We start from the raw sequence: 13,532 nt of genomic DNA on the forward strand, positions 1-13,532 counted from the left end.
CCAATAATGGCTGTATCCCTGAACACACAGAGACTTACCCAGCTCTGCCTACCAAGTGCTGGAATTACAAGCGTACACTACCACTGTCCTGCTTTCCTATGGCTTGCTAATAGCTCTGACCCCCGGGCAACTTTATTTATTAACATACAAATAACATTTTAATACAAATAAAATATCACCATATTTCCCCTTTTCTATTTTAATAAAAAGGAAAAAAAAGAAAAAGCTTATAACTAATATAAGAAAAACTATATACAAAAGTACAATAACTATATACAATATATACAAGTAATAAATACCTAAACAATGTCTAGTCCATTTGTATTTGACAAATTCAGAGAAAATAATTTCATTATCTATCCTATTTTGGTAAGTCCAAAATGTATCCTAATTAATCTTCAACTATAACTAACTAACCTTCAACTATAACTAATATTCAACTCCGTCAGAGACCCAAGAAGGAAATAATATTAGCTAACAAAAATAAAAACAGGAAGTGCATGCAAGCAACTTCCAAAAAATTTGTGAGTTGACAGAAACAGCCAGCTGTCTGGACAGTCACCTGAGGTTTCTCTGCAGTGCTGGGGCATCATCTTCAGCCTATAGGCTTAGCATATCTGACAGACTCATTTGTGAAGTAGGATGTACACAAGGTCAACAGTTCAACCTCACATTGAGTGAGAGTAGTCCATGTACCAGAAACACCTGAATTCCACTAGTGTCATGTCATTATTCAGGATTTTAAATTCTGGAAATCGTTGATGGTTTTTTAATTCAGCTGTCCATTCTTCTTGGCTGTGTATATATGGCTTCATCTCAGCATCCCATTCTTCTCCATATCCCTCTATCAAATGACAGTCTACTATTGAGAGGCGTGAGCTTATTTATTCTTCAAGAATAACTGTTTCAGCTACTGTTCCATTGCACATCAGAGGCCATCGGCCCACTGCCTATTCAGCTGCCTTCGAAGAAAAGGGCACTGTACCTTTTTCGAATTGCGAAGGCCACTTCAGGGATGGTGCCATATTGTCCTGGCCTCTTTATCAAAAGATGCCTTTTGATAAAGCCATAACCACACTTGTTTTGGCAAGAATCAGTAATCCTTTGTTTTATGTCCTGTCTGTCCATTTTGTCCTGTTGATTCGAGGATACTTTGTTGTCCAGTGGCTAACTTTTGCCACAATGAAAGTTAACTCCATATGCAGTTTCTTCAATGCCCATATTTTCTCTGAAGTAGATTGGTACTGCCAGGAGCCGACATGTCTCATAGTCATAACAAAAAAGAAAAATTTTCTAAGTTATTAAAACATTTTAAATGCCATATTCTGTAGATCTCTGAAGGGTTTGAAGATAACCTGTCTATCTAAAATATATCTACTCAATCTTGAAAACATACCTAATATAACTACAAGTTCTATTATAATGTCTAACTATTAACTTTCAATTCTTTATATCCTAATAGTTGGTAATAACATTCAAGGATCAGAAAATTGCATTACATTGTTAGATGAACGGTACAATTAGAAAAATATATATAACATTTTCTAACAATATCAATTTCAATATATATAATTTGTATACAATATAAAACAATCCAATCCAATGTAAAGTATTAACATTTTTCTTTTCTTTCTTTTTTTTTCTTTAATAAGAACCTTAAATCTAATCTCCTTTGCTTAGCCTTTTTCCTAACCCTTGACAACAACTTGTAACCAACCCCCATAATCAATGAAAATTATCCCACACCCAAAACCCATTAAAAGACCAAAAAAACCAACCGCCCCACACCACCTCTTTGGAAATGTGGGCGTCATATTCTTGAAATTGCTTCCTGCTGGGTATGGGCGAAGGTATCTTTATCCTGAAAGAAAAATTTTAGCTTAATTGTCAAATTCTAGGAAAGGTAAATATATCCTTCGTTATCCAGTCTGTGTATAATGCCAAAATTCAGGGTTTATCTCAAATCCTTATTCAAGTAGTCTTTGAGACTGGATCATCTCAGCTAGCTCTCTCAAAATTGCTCTGAGCACTTTGTAGTTCAAAGCTGATCTGTAGATGATGTTTGTCAGCTTAGTGATGTTATTATTGCCCACGTGGAATTGTTTGTTGTTGTGGGGCCCCATCTTCTTCCTGGAGACTTCAGTTGATGTTAGGCCTAACCGTGATTTCCTGCAAAAAACTGATAAGAGACTCGAACACAAAGACTATATATGCGACTTTTTAGAATTAGTTAGTACTCTATATGACCATTTATATCTTAACAAAGTTTAAAATGTATCTATATCTATATCTATTGATCTTGTAAATTTTGATATAAAATTCATACTTTAAGAAAAGTTTAAAGAATCAGAATAGAATCAAAGAGTTGAGATTCGTAATAGAATAGTCCCTTAATTAATTTGGCTTTTCTCCTGTCCCATAGCAGAAGATGGCTCTTTTCTTCTGGCATGATACAGGGAGTTTTCATTTTCCTTTTAACAACATGCTTGAGTTTAAAAAAGGAGAGAGCCATTCTCCAACTCCAAAGTCAGCTTTAAATTTTAATTTAACTGGGACTATTAGAAGTTAAATAGTGTTAAATATTTAAAGAAAAGCAGAAACAAACATTTAGGAAGACATAATTTTTTTTAGATAACATACCCATATGCCATTTCACTCTGCTTCCTGGGATAGATGATTTGTCCCTTTTCTTCAGTTGTCTCATTTGTCCAGTGTTCTTCAAATTCCTTAACCTTCATTCTCCTAAAAGACAAAAACAAAAACCTTTCCCCAAGGTTTTTTGGGGATGTTCCTTTTTGACAAGTTATCTGATTAAATGAAAAGGCATGTGTTACTGGTGTAAGTTAGTTTAAATTGGATGTTTACGATAGTTGATGAACTATCACCTCCTCTAATTAAGAGGTCTCTCTTGTTCAAATCGAACCTTTATCAATTTTGATGGTACCCACAGCTTATCTTCTCCTGTAGCAATAAAAGCAAAACCTCGTCCCCAATGTAACACATTTCCTGGTTTCCATTCTGAGGTCAGCACATCCTTAAAGTATATAGGCTGATTTAATTCTGTAGTTTTTTCTATTATCCAATGTCTCTCTGCAGCTGTTGTTCCTTTCTCATTGACATTGAGAAAATTCAAAGTTAATAGAGCATTATGTAGTCTATTTCTGGGGGTTTTTGTTACTCCTTTTTGTTTATTTAGCATATCCTTTAGAGTTCTGTTTGATCTTTCTATAACTGCTTGATCTGTAGGATTATGTGGTATACCTGTAACATGGTTTATATTATAATAAGCAAAAAACTGTTTCATTTTAACAGAGACATATGATGGAGCATTATCAGTTTTGATTTGTGCAGGTATACCCATAATGGCCATAACTTCTAGCAAATGAGTGATTACAGAATCAGCTTTTTCAGAACTCAAAGCAGTTGCCCATTGAAATCCTGAATAAGTATCGATAGTGTGGTGTACATATTTCAGTTTTCCAAATTCTGCAAAGTGAAACACGTCCATCTGCCAGATTTCATTCCTCTGAGTACCCTTTGGGTTACATCCTGCTGGTAATGGTGTTTGATTGTAGAAGGAACAAGTAGGACATTTCTTTACTATTTCTTTGGCTTGTTGCCAGGTTATTGAAAAATCCTTTTTTAAACCTTTACTATTTACATGATGTTTTTTTATGAAATTCTGAGGCCTCCAGCACATTTCCTATCAATAATTTATCAATCTCATCATTGCCTTGTGCTAGAGGGCCTGGCAGACCAGTATGGGATCGAAAGTGAGTTATATATAAAGGATGACTCCTTTTTCTGATTGTATCTTGTAATTGAATAAATAATGAAGTTAATTCTGAAGCATCATGGATAAATTCTGCAGTCTCAATATGTAATACTACTCTTTCAGCATACTGAGAGTCAGTTACTATATTGAGAGGTTCTGAAAAATCCATTAATACCAACAGAATAGCATACAATTCTGATTTTTGAACTGAATTATAAGGACTTTGAACCACTTTACTTAAATTTTCTGATTTGTAACCTGCCTTTCCTTGTTTGTTGGCATCTGTATAAAATGTACGAACTCCAGATATGGGTTTTTTCCTCACAATTTGAGACAAGATCCAATCAGCTCTCTTTATAAGATCAATTCTATTGCTTTTGGGATATTTGCTGTTAATTTCTCCCAAAAAATTACTACAAGCTTTTTGCCAAGCTTCATTTTCTATCCATAATTTTTCAATGTCCTCCTTAGTTAAAGGTACGACAATTTCTGCTGGGTCTATTCCTGCTAATTGACGAAGTCTCAATTTTCCTTTCCAAATCAAGTCAGAGATTTTTTCCACATAAGTTTTTATTTTTTTATTTGTTTTATTTGGTAAAAATATCCATTCTAATATAATATCTTCCCTTTGCATTAATATTCCTGTTGGGGAATGCCTAGAAGGTAAAATAACCAAAATGCAATCCAGCTTTGAATCAATACGATCTACGTGCCCTTCATGTACTTTCTTTTCTACCAAGGCCAATTCTTTCTCAGCTTCAGGTGATAATTCTCTTGGACTATTTAAGTCCTTATCACCTTCTAAGGTTTTAAACAAATTATTCAGTTCATCATTTTTTACCCCAACAATAGTTCTTAGATGAGAAATGTCTCCAAATAATCTTTGAAAGTCATTAGGAGTCTGTAGTCGATCTCTCCTAATTTGCACCTTTTGAGGTCTAATTTTTTGAAGTTCTATTTTATATCCTAAATAATTAATAGAATCTCCTCTTTGTACCTTTTCTGAAGCAATTTGTAATCCCCAGCAAGGCAAAATTTTCTTTACTTTTTCAAACATTCTTTCTAAAGTATCTGCATTTGAATCAGCTAATAAAATGTCATCCATATAATGATAAATTATAGATTTAGGAAATTTTTTACGTACCACTTCTAATGGCTGTTTTACAAAATATTGGCACAAAGTTGGGCTATTCAACATTCCCTGTGGGAGAACCCTCCATTGAAATCTTTTAACCGGTTGAGAATTATTATAAGTAGGCACTGTGAAAGCAAATCTTTCTCTGTCTTTTTCTTGTAAGGGTATTGAAAAGAAACAGTCTTTTACATCAATTAACTATGAGAGGCCATCCTTTTGGTAACAGAGTAGGCAAAGGAATTCCAGATTGTAAAGAGCCCATTGGCTGAATTACTTTGTTAATTGCTCTAAGGCCTGTTACCATTCTCCATTTACCAGATTTTTTTTTTTATAACAAATACAGGAGAATTCCAAGGGCTGGTTGATTCTTCAATATGATGAGCATTTAACTGTTCTTCCACCAGCTCTTGTAATGCCTGGAGTTTCTCTGTTGTTAAAGGCCATTGCTGAACCCATACAGGCTTGTCTGTTGACCATTTTAAAGGTAGAGCTGTTAGTGTTTTTGGAAGATTATCAGTTGTTGTGCCCTGTTCTTGTATGACATGGATGGCTGGTGAGCACTCATTAGAATAATATCTTTTAATATTTCTCTCAGAAACATGTACTAATTTATGATTTGTTTCTGAGATTGGAGGGATATTAATCTGAGTATTCCATTGTTGTAACAAGTCTCAACCCCACAGGTTCATAGTTATGTTAGCCATATATGGTTTTAATTTTCCTTTCTGTCCTTCTGGACCTATACATTCAAGCCATCTTACACTTTGTTTCACTCTAGACAATGTCCCAATTCCTAAGAGTTGAATGTTTACCTCCTGAAGAGGCCAAGTTGGATGCCAAAATTCTGGTGCAATTATGGTAATGTCAGCACCTATGTCTACCAGACCAGACAACAAAACACCATTTATTTTTATTGTTAGTTTTGGTCTTTGTTCATTAATAGAAGTTTGCCAAAAAATTTTCTTTATTTTTTTTCCTGTATTTCCTATTTTCTCTGTTTCATCATCTCGACTAACATGATTTATTCCAATAGACATTTGGTTATTTAGTTGCTTTGAGTAGGGGTTTCCTCTACAACTGCAGGAAAGGTTTGAACTGGATTTACTGTGGGGGCCTGCCTGAGGCCCCTCTGGGAGTTTCCCGAAGCTCGAGGCAGAGGGTTACCCTGTCTGTCCCTTGTTGATCTACATTCGTTGGTCCAGTGTTTTCCCTTACCACACCTTCTGCATACTCCAGAAGGAAGGGGCATTCTGTTGCCAGTGTTCCTTGAAGAAACATTATTTCTAGGAATGACCTGTTTACAATCCCTTTTCAAATGTCCTTGCTTTCCACATCCAAAACATCTAACATTGCTCAAACCTTTTGAAATTGCTTTTCCTACCCACATATCATCATGGTCATAAGCCTCTACATTAACTGTATCTCTAATCCAATCTTCTAAAGGTGCAGATCTTGCCTTTAACGGCCTGATTATTCTTTTGCACACTGCATTTGCATTCTTAAAGGCTAAAGATTCAATTATTATCTGACTAGCCTCTGAATTCGGGACCATTTTTTGTACTGCTGAAGTCAATCTTTGTAAGAAATCTGTGAAAGATTCTTTGGGGCCCTGTATAACCTTTGTAAATGACTCAGTTTTTTTCCTGGTTCTTCAACTCTGTCCCATGCATTCAAAGCTGCCGTTCGACATAGAACTAGGGTTTGGACATCATATGAACATTGTGTTTGTACTGAAGCATATTGGTCTTCGCCAATAAGCTGATCCTGGCAGACTTGTATTCCGCTATCCCTCCATTGTCTTTCTATATTTTTAGCCTCATTACTGAACCACATTTTCCACTGGAGATTTTGTCCGGGTTCAAGAACAGCCTGTGCCAATTCCTGCCAGTCCTTTGGTAGAATCCTATTACAAGTTGACCAGGTGTTTAACATTTGCTTTACATATGGGGAGTGCATGCCATAAGATGCTATTGCCTCCTTAAATCTTCGTAAGTCTAACATTTCAACTGGAACCCAAGTATTTTGTTCATTCTCTTCATCAGGTAGCTGCTGTACAGCTACTGGATAAATTAAGGGTGATTGTGTGAAAACTGGCTTTCTTTCTGTAACCTTATGATCCAATTTTGAAACAACTTCACTATTTATTTCTTCTGTCTGAATTTGAATTTCTCTATAATTCATTTTTATCGGTTTAACAAGTTTTTCTAAGACTGTTATCCTGGCACTTAAGTTGACGATCTTTTTAAATAGTAAAATGAGGATAAGAAAAGTAATAAACTGAATAATTCGATCAATATTAATCTTTTCATATAGTTGTTCCATTGTCAGAGTGCCTAAAATTTCAAACAAAGCCCAATTTTCTTCCAATGTACACATAAAGCCCATTTTTTTTTTAATGTAGAAAAAAATTCTCTTTTAAATAGATATGTTAATTGACTTACCAAGTCTGGGTAGAACAGTAGAATCCCAGGGAATTTCACAGCCACCTAGTGTTCGAGGTGTGAATCCAGCGAGAGCAAGAGAGAGAGAGAGAGAGAGAGAGAGAGAGAGAGAGAGAGAGAGAGAAAGTGTAGCCGCTTGAGCCCAGTCAAGCCTTAGCTTTACAGGCAGGGGCCCTGTTCGGCAGGACAGGCCTGAGTTGTTTGTAGCAGTTGCAAGTAGCTCCAGCTGCGGGTCAGTCAGGCCTGGGCCCAAGCCAAGCCAAGCAGTTTTTAATGAATTCTTGTCAAGTTGGGCGCCAAATGTAGATGTAACCAACCTTCTTATTAAATAAGAAACACAGAACCAATGCAAAGAAGAAAGCCAAGAGGTCAGAGCTAAGAGCTAAAACCTTACCCTTCCTCCTGCGGTGGTCCTACCTCTCCGAACCAGAGCTACCCCTGTGTTAAAGTCTTTATATAGAGTTCCTGTCCTGCCTTCTCATTGGTTGTAAACCCAACCACATGACCACCTCCTCACGGCCTGTCTGTATAGGCCTCCAGGTTTTCCATGATTGGTATTAAGATTAAAGGCATGTGTATCCAATAATGTCTGTATCCCTGAACACACAGAGACTTACCCAGCTCTGCCTACCAAGTGCTGGAATTACAAGCGTACACTACCACTGCCCTGCTTTCCTATGGCTTGCTAATAGCTCTGACCCCCGGGCAACTTTATTTATTAACATACAAATAACATTTTAATACAAATAAAATATCACCATAGGGTTCAGTTGGGATGGCAGTGGATACTATGAAGATAGCCAGCCAGAACATGACTTCAGTGAATTATCTCCGTCTGGATGCCTCAAGGAATAAAAGGAGCAATGATAATAGAAGATTAAACACAGCCAGGGGCTGTGCTGAAGTCCTTGGCCTGTGTTACCACCAAAGGCCATACAGTTGTCCATGGTCAGTGCTGTCTCCAGAAACCATGTTTAAGTCCATGATCGGTGTTCCCAATGACTGTAAAGGACAAGGAAGCTACCTTTGCAATGGTGTCGATAACTGTAGAGTCACAATTGGAAAGAGGAACATAGAATGCAACTGTGAAAACCCCTAACCACCCAACCCCTGCCAAAACCCAAAAATAACAGCCTAGGCAAGAACCATGAAAGAGAACTCTTAAAAATTGTGATAAGGATTCTGAAGTGTAGATTTCCACAATTAAGGGGCTTCAGGTGGGAGTGCAGTTGGGAAAGGACTCAGTTTTCTTTAAGGGGCTAGCTACTCAGAGTTCGACCATGCTCCAGTGACTATATGGGCAACACAAATTGATCTTGTGGAATTTGTTTTTTAATTTTTCTTTTTTTTTTTTTTTTTTTTTTTTGTGTGTGTGTGTGTGTGTGTGTTTGGAGGGGGGAGGTCACAGGGGCAGGGGACAGACCTGGAAGGACTGGGAAGTAAGTGTGATCAGGGTGTATGATGTGAAATACCCAAGTATTCAATAAAAGTATTAAGTTAGAAAAAAAATAGGATAGTGTCTCTAACAAATACTGCTATGCTTCATACTGTTCTTTCGTAAAAACAATTAAAAGAAGTGATGAGATCCTTCCATGCTTTATTGAATCTTGCCAATATTTCATTTTCAGTATTCTCTTAGATGCCCCAGATCAAGGTGTGTTAATTGGGATGGATTTTCATTGTTCTTCAGAGAGCATGCCTACCCTCTTTAAGATGTTTCATCCCATAATGCCAGGGCTTTAATTTCTCACATTCTTGTAAAATAAATAAATAAATAAATAAATAAATGAATGAATGAATGAATGAATGAATGAATGAATAAATAAATAAATAAATAAATAAATAAATAAATAAATAAATAAATAAACAAACAAATAAATAAATACCTGAAAGAACAGTAAAGGTAGCAGGTAAACTTGAATGGAGACACACTTAGTGGATGGGAAAACGCACTTTCATTTCTTAACTAAAATAGCCGCGTCAGAAGTAAACTACTTTCTTCTGAGCTGTCTGAGTCTAGGATCCACAAATCTGCACAAAGCAGAACATTATAGCGACTGTTGGTTGGGGCACGAACAGATGGCAACTCCTTATCACAAAACACGGTGCGCTTTTGGCAGGACCTGGAGAAAACAGGTGAGGGCTGGACAAGCAACCCTCTACCTGGCGAATGGCTTTCATAGGACCAGAATTTGCAGCAACCATTAGACTTGTACTGCGTGTATGTGAGGTCAGCTACCTCCTAAGAAGTTCTGTTTATTCCAGCCTTGGTCAGCCATGCATGAAAAGTTTCTTTTAACAGTATGCTTCAGGGATAGAAAGGGGCAATCTCTTCGGTCCCTGTCCGTTGCTATGGCCCAGGGTTCACTCGATCCCTCAAGGCTCAGAGAACACTAAAGGATCGCTGCTGCCATTTTGCTACAACAATGTAAGATTGTAAGAGCCAGAAGACACCGATTGCTGTCTAGCTATTTTCTCCTTACTGAAACATTCCACTAAAGCTCAGGAAGAAAACAAATTCAAAGGTCTCAGGCAGTTCCTGAAACTTGCACATCTCAAAAGGCCAGTCCCAGAAGTAGTAATGACTGCTGGGGAGAGGAGACTTTCCCCGCAGGCAAGTGGTTGATTTGGGAATTCCCGGGATTCAGCTGCGCTCACGCTAAAGTGGTCCTTTTAGAGATGCTGCTGCCTCTGTGTCAGCCATGAGCCTATAAATAGCCCCTCACTGATATGACTATAAGAAGTTCCAACAAGAAAGACACGGGTTCACTTAGCTCGATGTCTGGTCTGGCATCCATGCGCTATTTGAGACGAATCGATGTTTCTTCATGTCTCCACAGTAAAAAGATTGTCATACAACAGCTCACGAGTGCATTTGATGAATAGCTGGAAAACTGACCACAGTAAAGCACGTCCCAGGGTCAATATCACAATGCGTGTCACTTGCTCCAAAGCTACCAATATTATACACCTAAGTAAATACAATGAATAGTTTATTTTACTTCTGCATAGTTATATGCCTATTAGAGGCAGTGTTCCAACAGTTTCATGCAGAATATATTCATTTTGAGAGTCAGGATTTGCTCGAAATGTTGTTCATATCTCACAGGTTGAAAACTTACAGATGTTCAATACTTCATTTTTTAAAATGATTAAGTGAAACTGTCTTGGAGCAAATAAAAATGGCAAATGAGGAAAATCACTAGATCTAAAATATGGGGTTTTATAATAAATGCTGTCTTACATATATTAGAAAAGTATTCAATGTCAATTAATTTAGGACTATATTAAACAGCTGTTTTAGAAGAATCAGGACAAGAATGGAAAAACACACACATACAAAGAAAGAGAGAAACAGAGAGAGAGAGAGAGAGAGAGAGAGAGAGAGAGAGAGAGAGAGAGAGAGAGAGAGAGAGAGAGAGACTCTTTTAAAACATAGTAAGAAAGGACATACTCAGTTAAAATCAAAAGGAACATTCTGAAAAATATATAGGAAATTCATTTAGTCATTATATTAATCAACTTGGTGAAATTTGAGAAGTAGAATGTTCCAGGTTAGAAACATAATAAAACTAAAAATAGGGGCTTTAAAATGTGTCTTATACTTGAAAGAAGTGGAATGTATTTTCATCCAATAATTTAAATGATGACACTAGGCAGTTCTGGTATGAGAATTCAGTTGTGCCTAGAAGCCTGGCTATTCTGTGAAAGGCACACACTGAACTCTCATTTCTTTGATTTAGGACTTTGTATAACTTTATATAAAGGTTTCCCAGTCACACGTTTCCCCTAAAAATACCGATATACAATTGACAAATTCTCTGCTATTTTAAAATAGGGAACATATTCATCTTTTTTAACACAGAATATGCCGTAAGTAGCATAGAGTAAGTATCCAGAAAATTCTGCTAGAGATTGGTTTTCAGTGAATAAATTGATTGTTAAGTGACACAAATTTCTAGAAAATTATATTTTCTTTCAAATTGGTCTTTCTGTTTATCTATAATTCACTCAGCTTAGACATAAATCAGTTTTACTGATCAATCTAAATCTCCTGTTAGATCAATTTTGTGGACCCTTGAGGTTCAGGATAGATGTTGGACAATTCTCAATTCAACAATTTGCATTCCAGCATATTTTCTGGTAACTCTCTGACTATCCACTTCTTAGTATTGTTTGCCTACAAACCTTCTTACAGTTTTCAGTTTTGAAAGATCAATTTCAAGAAACCCTAATAGCATCCTTAACGGATATTGCAAAATTACCTACAAGGTACCTATAATAGTGCTCTTGATTGGAATAATGCACTTGAATAATAAATTAATCAGTTACTTACTAAAAGTCTTAGCATCTCCTTATGGGAAAAAGAAGAACAAAATGAGAAATTAATGTGTCTCAATCAAAAAAGATAGTCACAAATGAAAAACAGATTTAAACACTTCAAATTTTGTTGTCCATTTTAAAAAAAAAAAAGATTGAGTAAGCTATTTGGTCAAGTACAAATTTGTAACAGACTAATGAGAAACAAATTCCATAAAAATGTTAAACTGATTTGCATATATAGGCACCATTAAAAAATAAAAGTCTTTGAATTTTTAAAATAAATTGAATAGGGTCCATCCAAACAGAGTTGACATTATAAACATTCAACAGTATTTACACCACCATTAAGAAAATTCCCATTAACAGTTTCATTAAGAAACAACCAAAAATAAAAACAATAAAACAATAGCAATGACAAACACTTAGTTCTTCCTCAGGTAGAACTGTTTCTCCAACTCCCAGCATTCCTTGCTTTAATTACATTATAAACTTAAAAATAAAATAAATAATGGAAAAGAAGCCAAATGCAATTTTGAAAAGTCTATTTCATCAAGACAAGAGGTAGAAACAAGATCATGAACCAGCTAGCCTTATATGCACAGTAATAAGAGAGAGCCCTTTTCAAGTGACCTAGACAGAAGTGACAGATACCTGAGGTCATCCTATAATTTCCACACGTGTGCTTTTTACTTGGGGCACATGCATGTTCTCATGCATAAGAATACCCTGACACACACACACAGAGACAAAGATAAAAAAGTACCTAATGCACAATAGGTCCTTTCAAACATGCAACATATGAAGCTTGATAAATTAAAAACCACTGATAAGAGGGACAGATGCTGGGTGCATGTTAAGAATTCTTAAAGTCAATTAAAATCTGTTAAAAGTAATGTTGGTGTTAGTGAAAAGCATGCCTCTGACATTCACTTTCCTGTAAGTAATCAAAGGAAAAAAGTCTGCTTCAAAGACCTTTAGAAGATCTGGAGATAGTTGCTTGGGCTGTGTGTCTATTCTATATCAACTTTAGAAAATTATATTTCAAAGACATTTTTTCCTAAAGTGATAAATAAGAAATGTGTTTATATGTGATTTTCACATGGCTTCATCAAGGAACTGGATAAATGAATACATAGTGTGTATGATGAATACATTGCAGGATTATTCCATTTTAAATCAAAGCCACAAATATCACATTATCTTCCTAAATAAACTTTGAGAATATATACTCTCTGTTTTTTTTAAAAAAATATGTACCTGGATATCAAAGCACACATTTTTATATTCTATACATTCTATTTACAATCCACTGTAAGTAGCTTCAGTGCAGTTTTGAATCATTTGAAATAATTTTCTTTTGAAAGAAAAAAATATTCTGCAGGGAGAGGAAAAATATACTATTTTGAGAGCTAATTGGTGGATTTCTTTATGCTCCCCTCCAAAAACAATTAATAAAAAATTTAAAAGAGTGCTCTTTCAGTAGCTTTTATTGGCAAATCATTAAATTACTGAGTGATCCAGATATTACTAAGTATGATATCAATTAGCACAAGTAAAGCCATGAGATATAAATATCAACAAGTACTTGTAATGTTTGATCTTAAGAATTACTAGAAAAAGCTGAATCAGCCTTTCTTATGTGAACTAAAACATTGAAGAGTTCAATGATATAACTGCTGTGATTCACCTAGTTAGATATTTGATTACATATTTTAAACAAAAATTAATATATTCAGAGTATATTGCGCTAATTTTGCTTGACAGATCACACAAATGTTAGTACATTCACCCTACACATATGCTAAATATTGATCACAAGGTGGGCACAGTTACTATAAGAAAAATTGACTTTGAGGCC

The sequence above is a fragment of the Peromyscus californicus genome, unplaced genomic scaffold, assembly GCF_007827085.1.
Source record: "Peromyscus californicus insignis strain IS unplaced genomic scaffold, ASM782708v3 Scaffold_14__1_contigs__length_90479793_seg_2, whole genome shotgun sequence".
Taxonomy (NCBI): domain Eukaryota; kingdom Metazoa; phylum Chordata; class Mammalia; order Rodentia; family Cricetidae; genus Peromyscus; species Peromyscus californicus.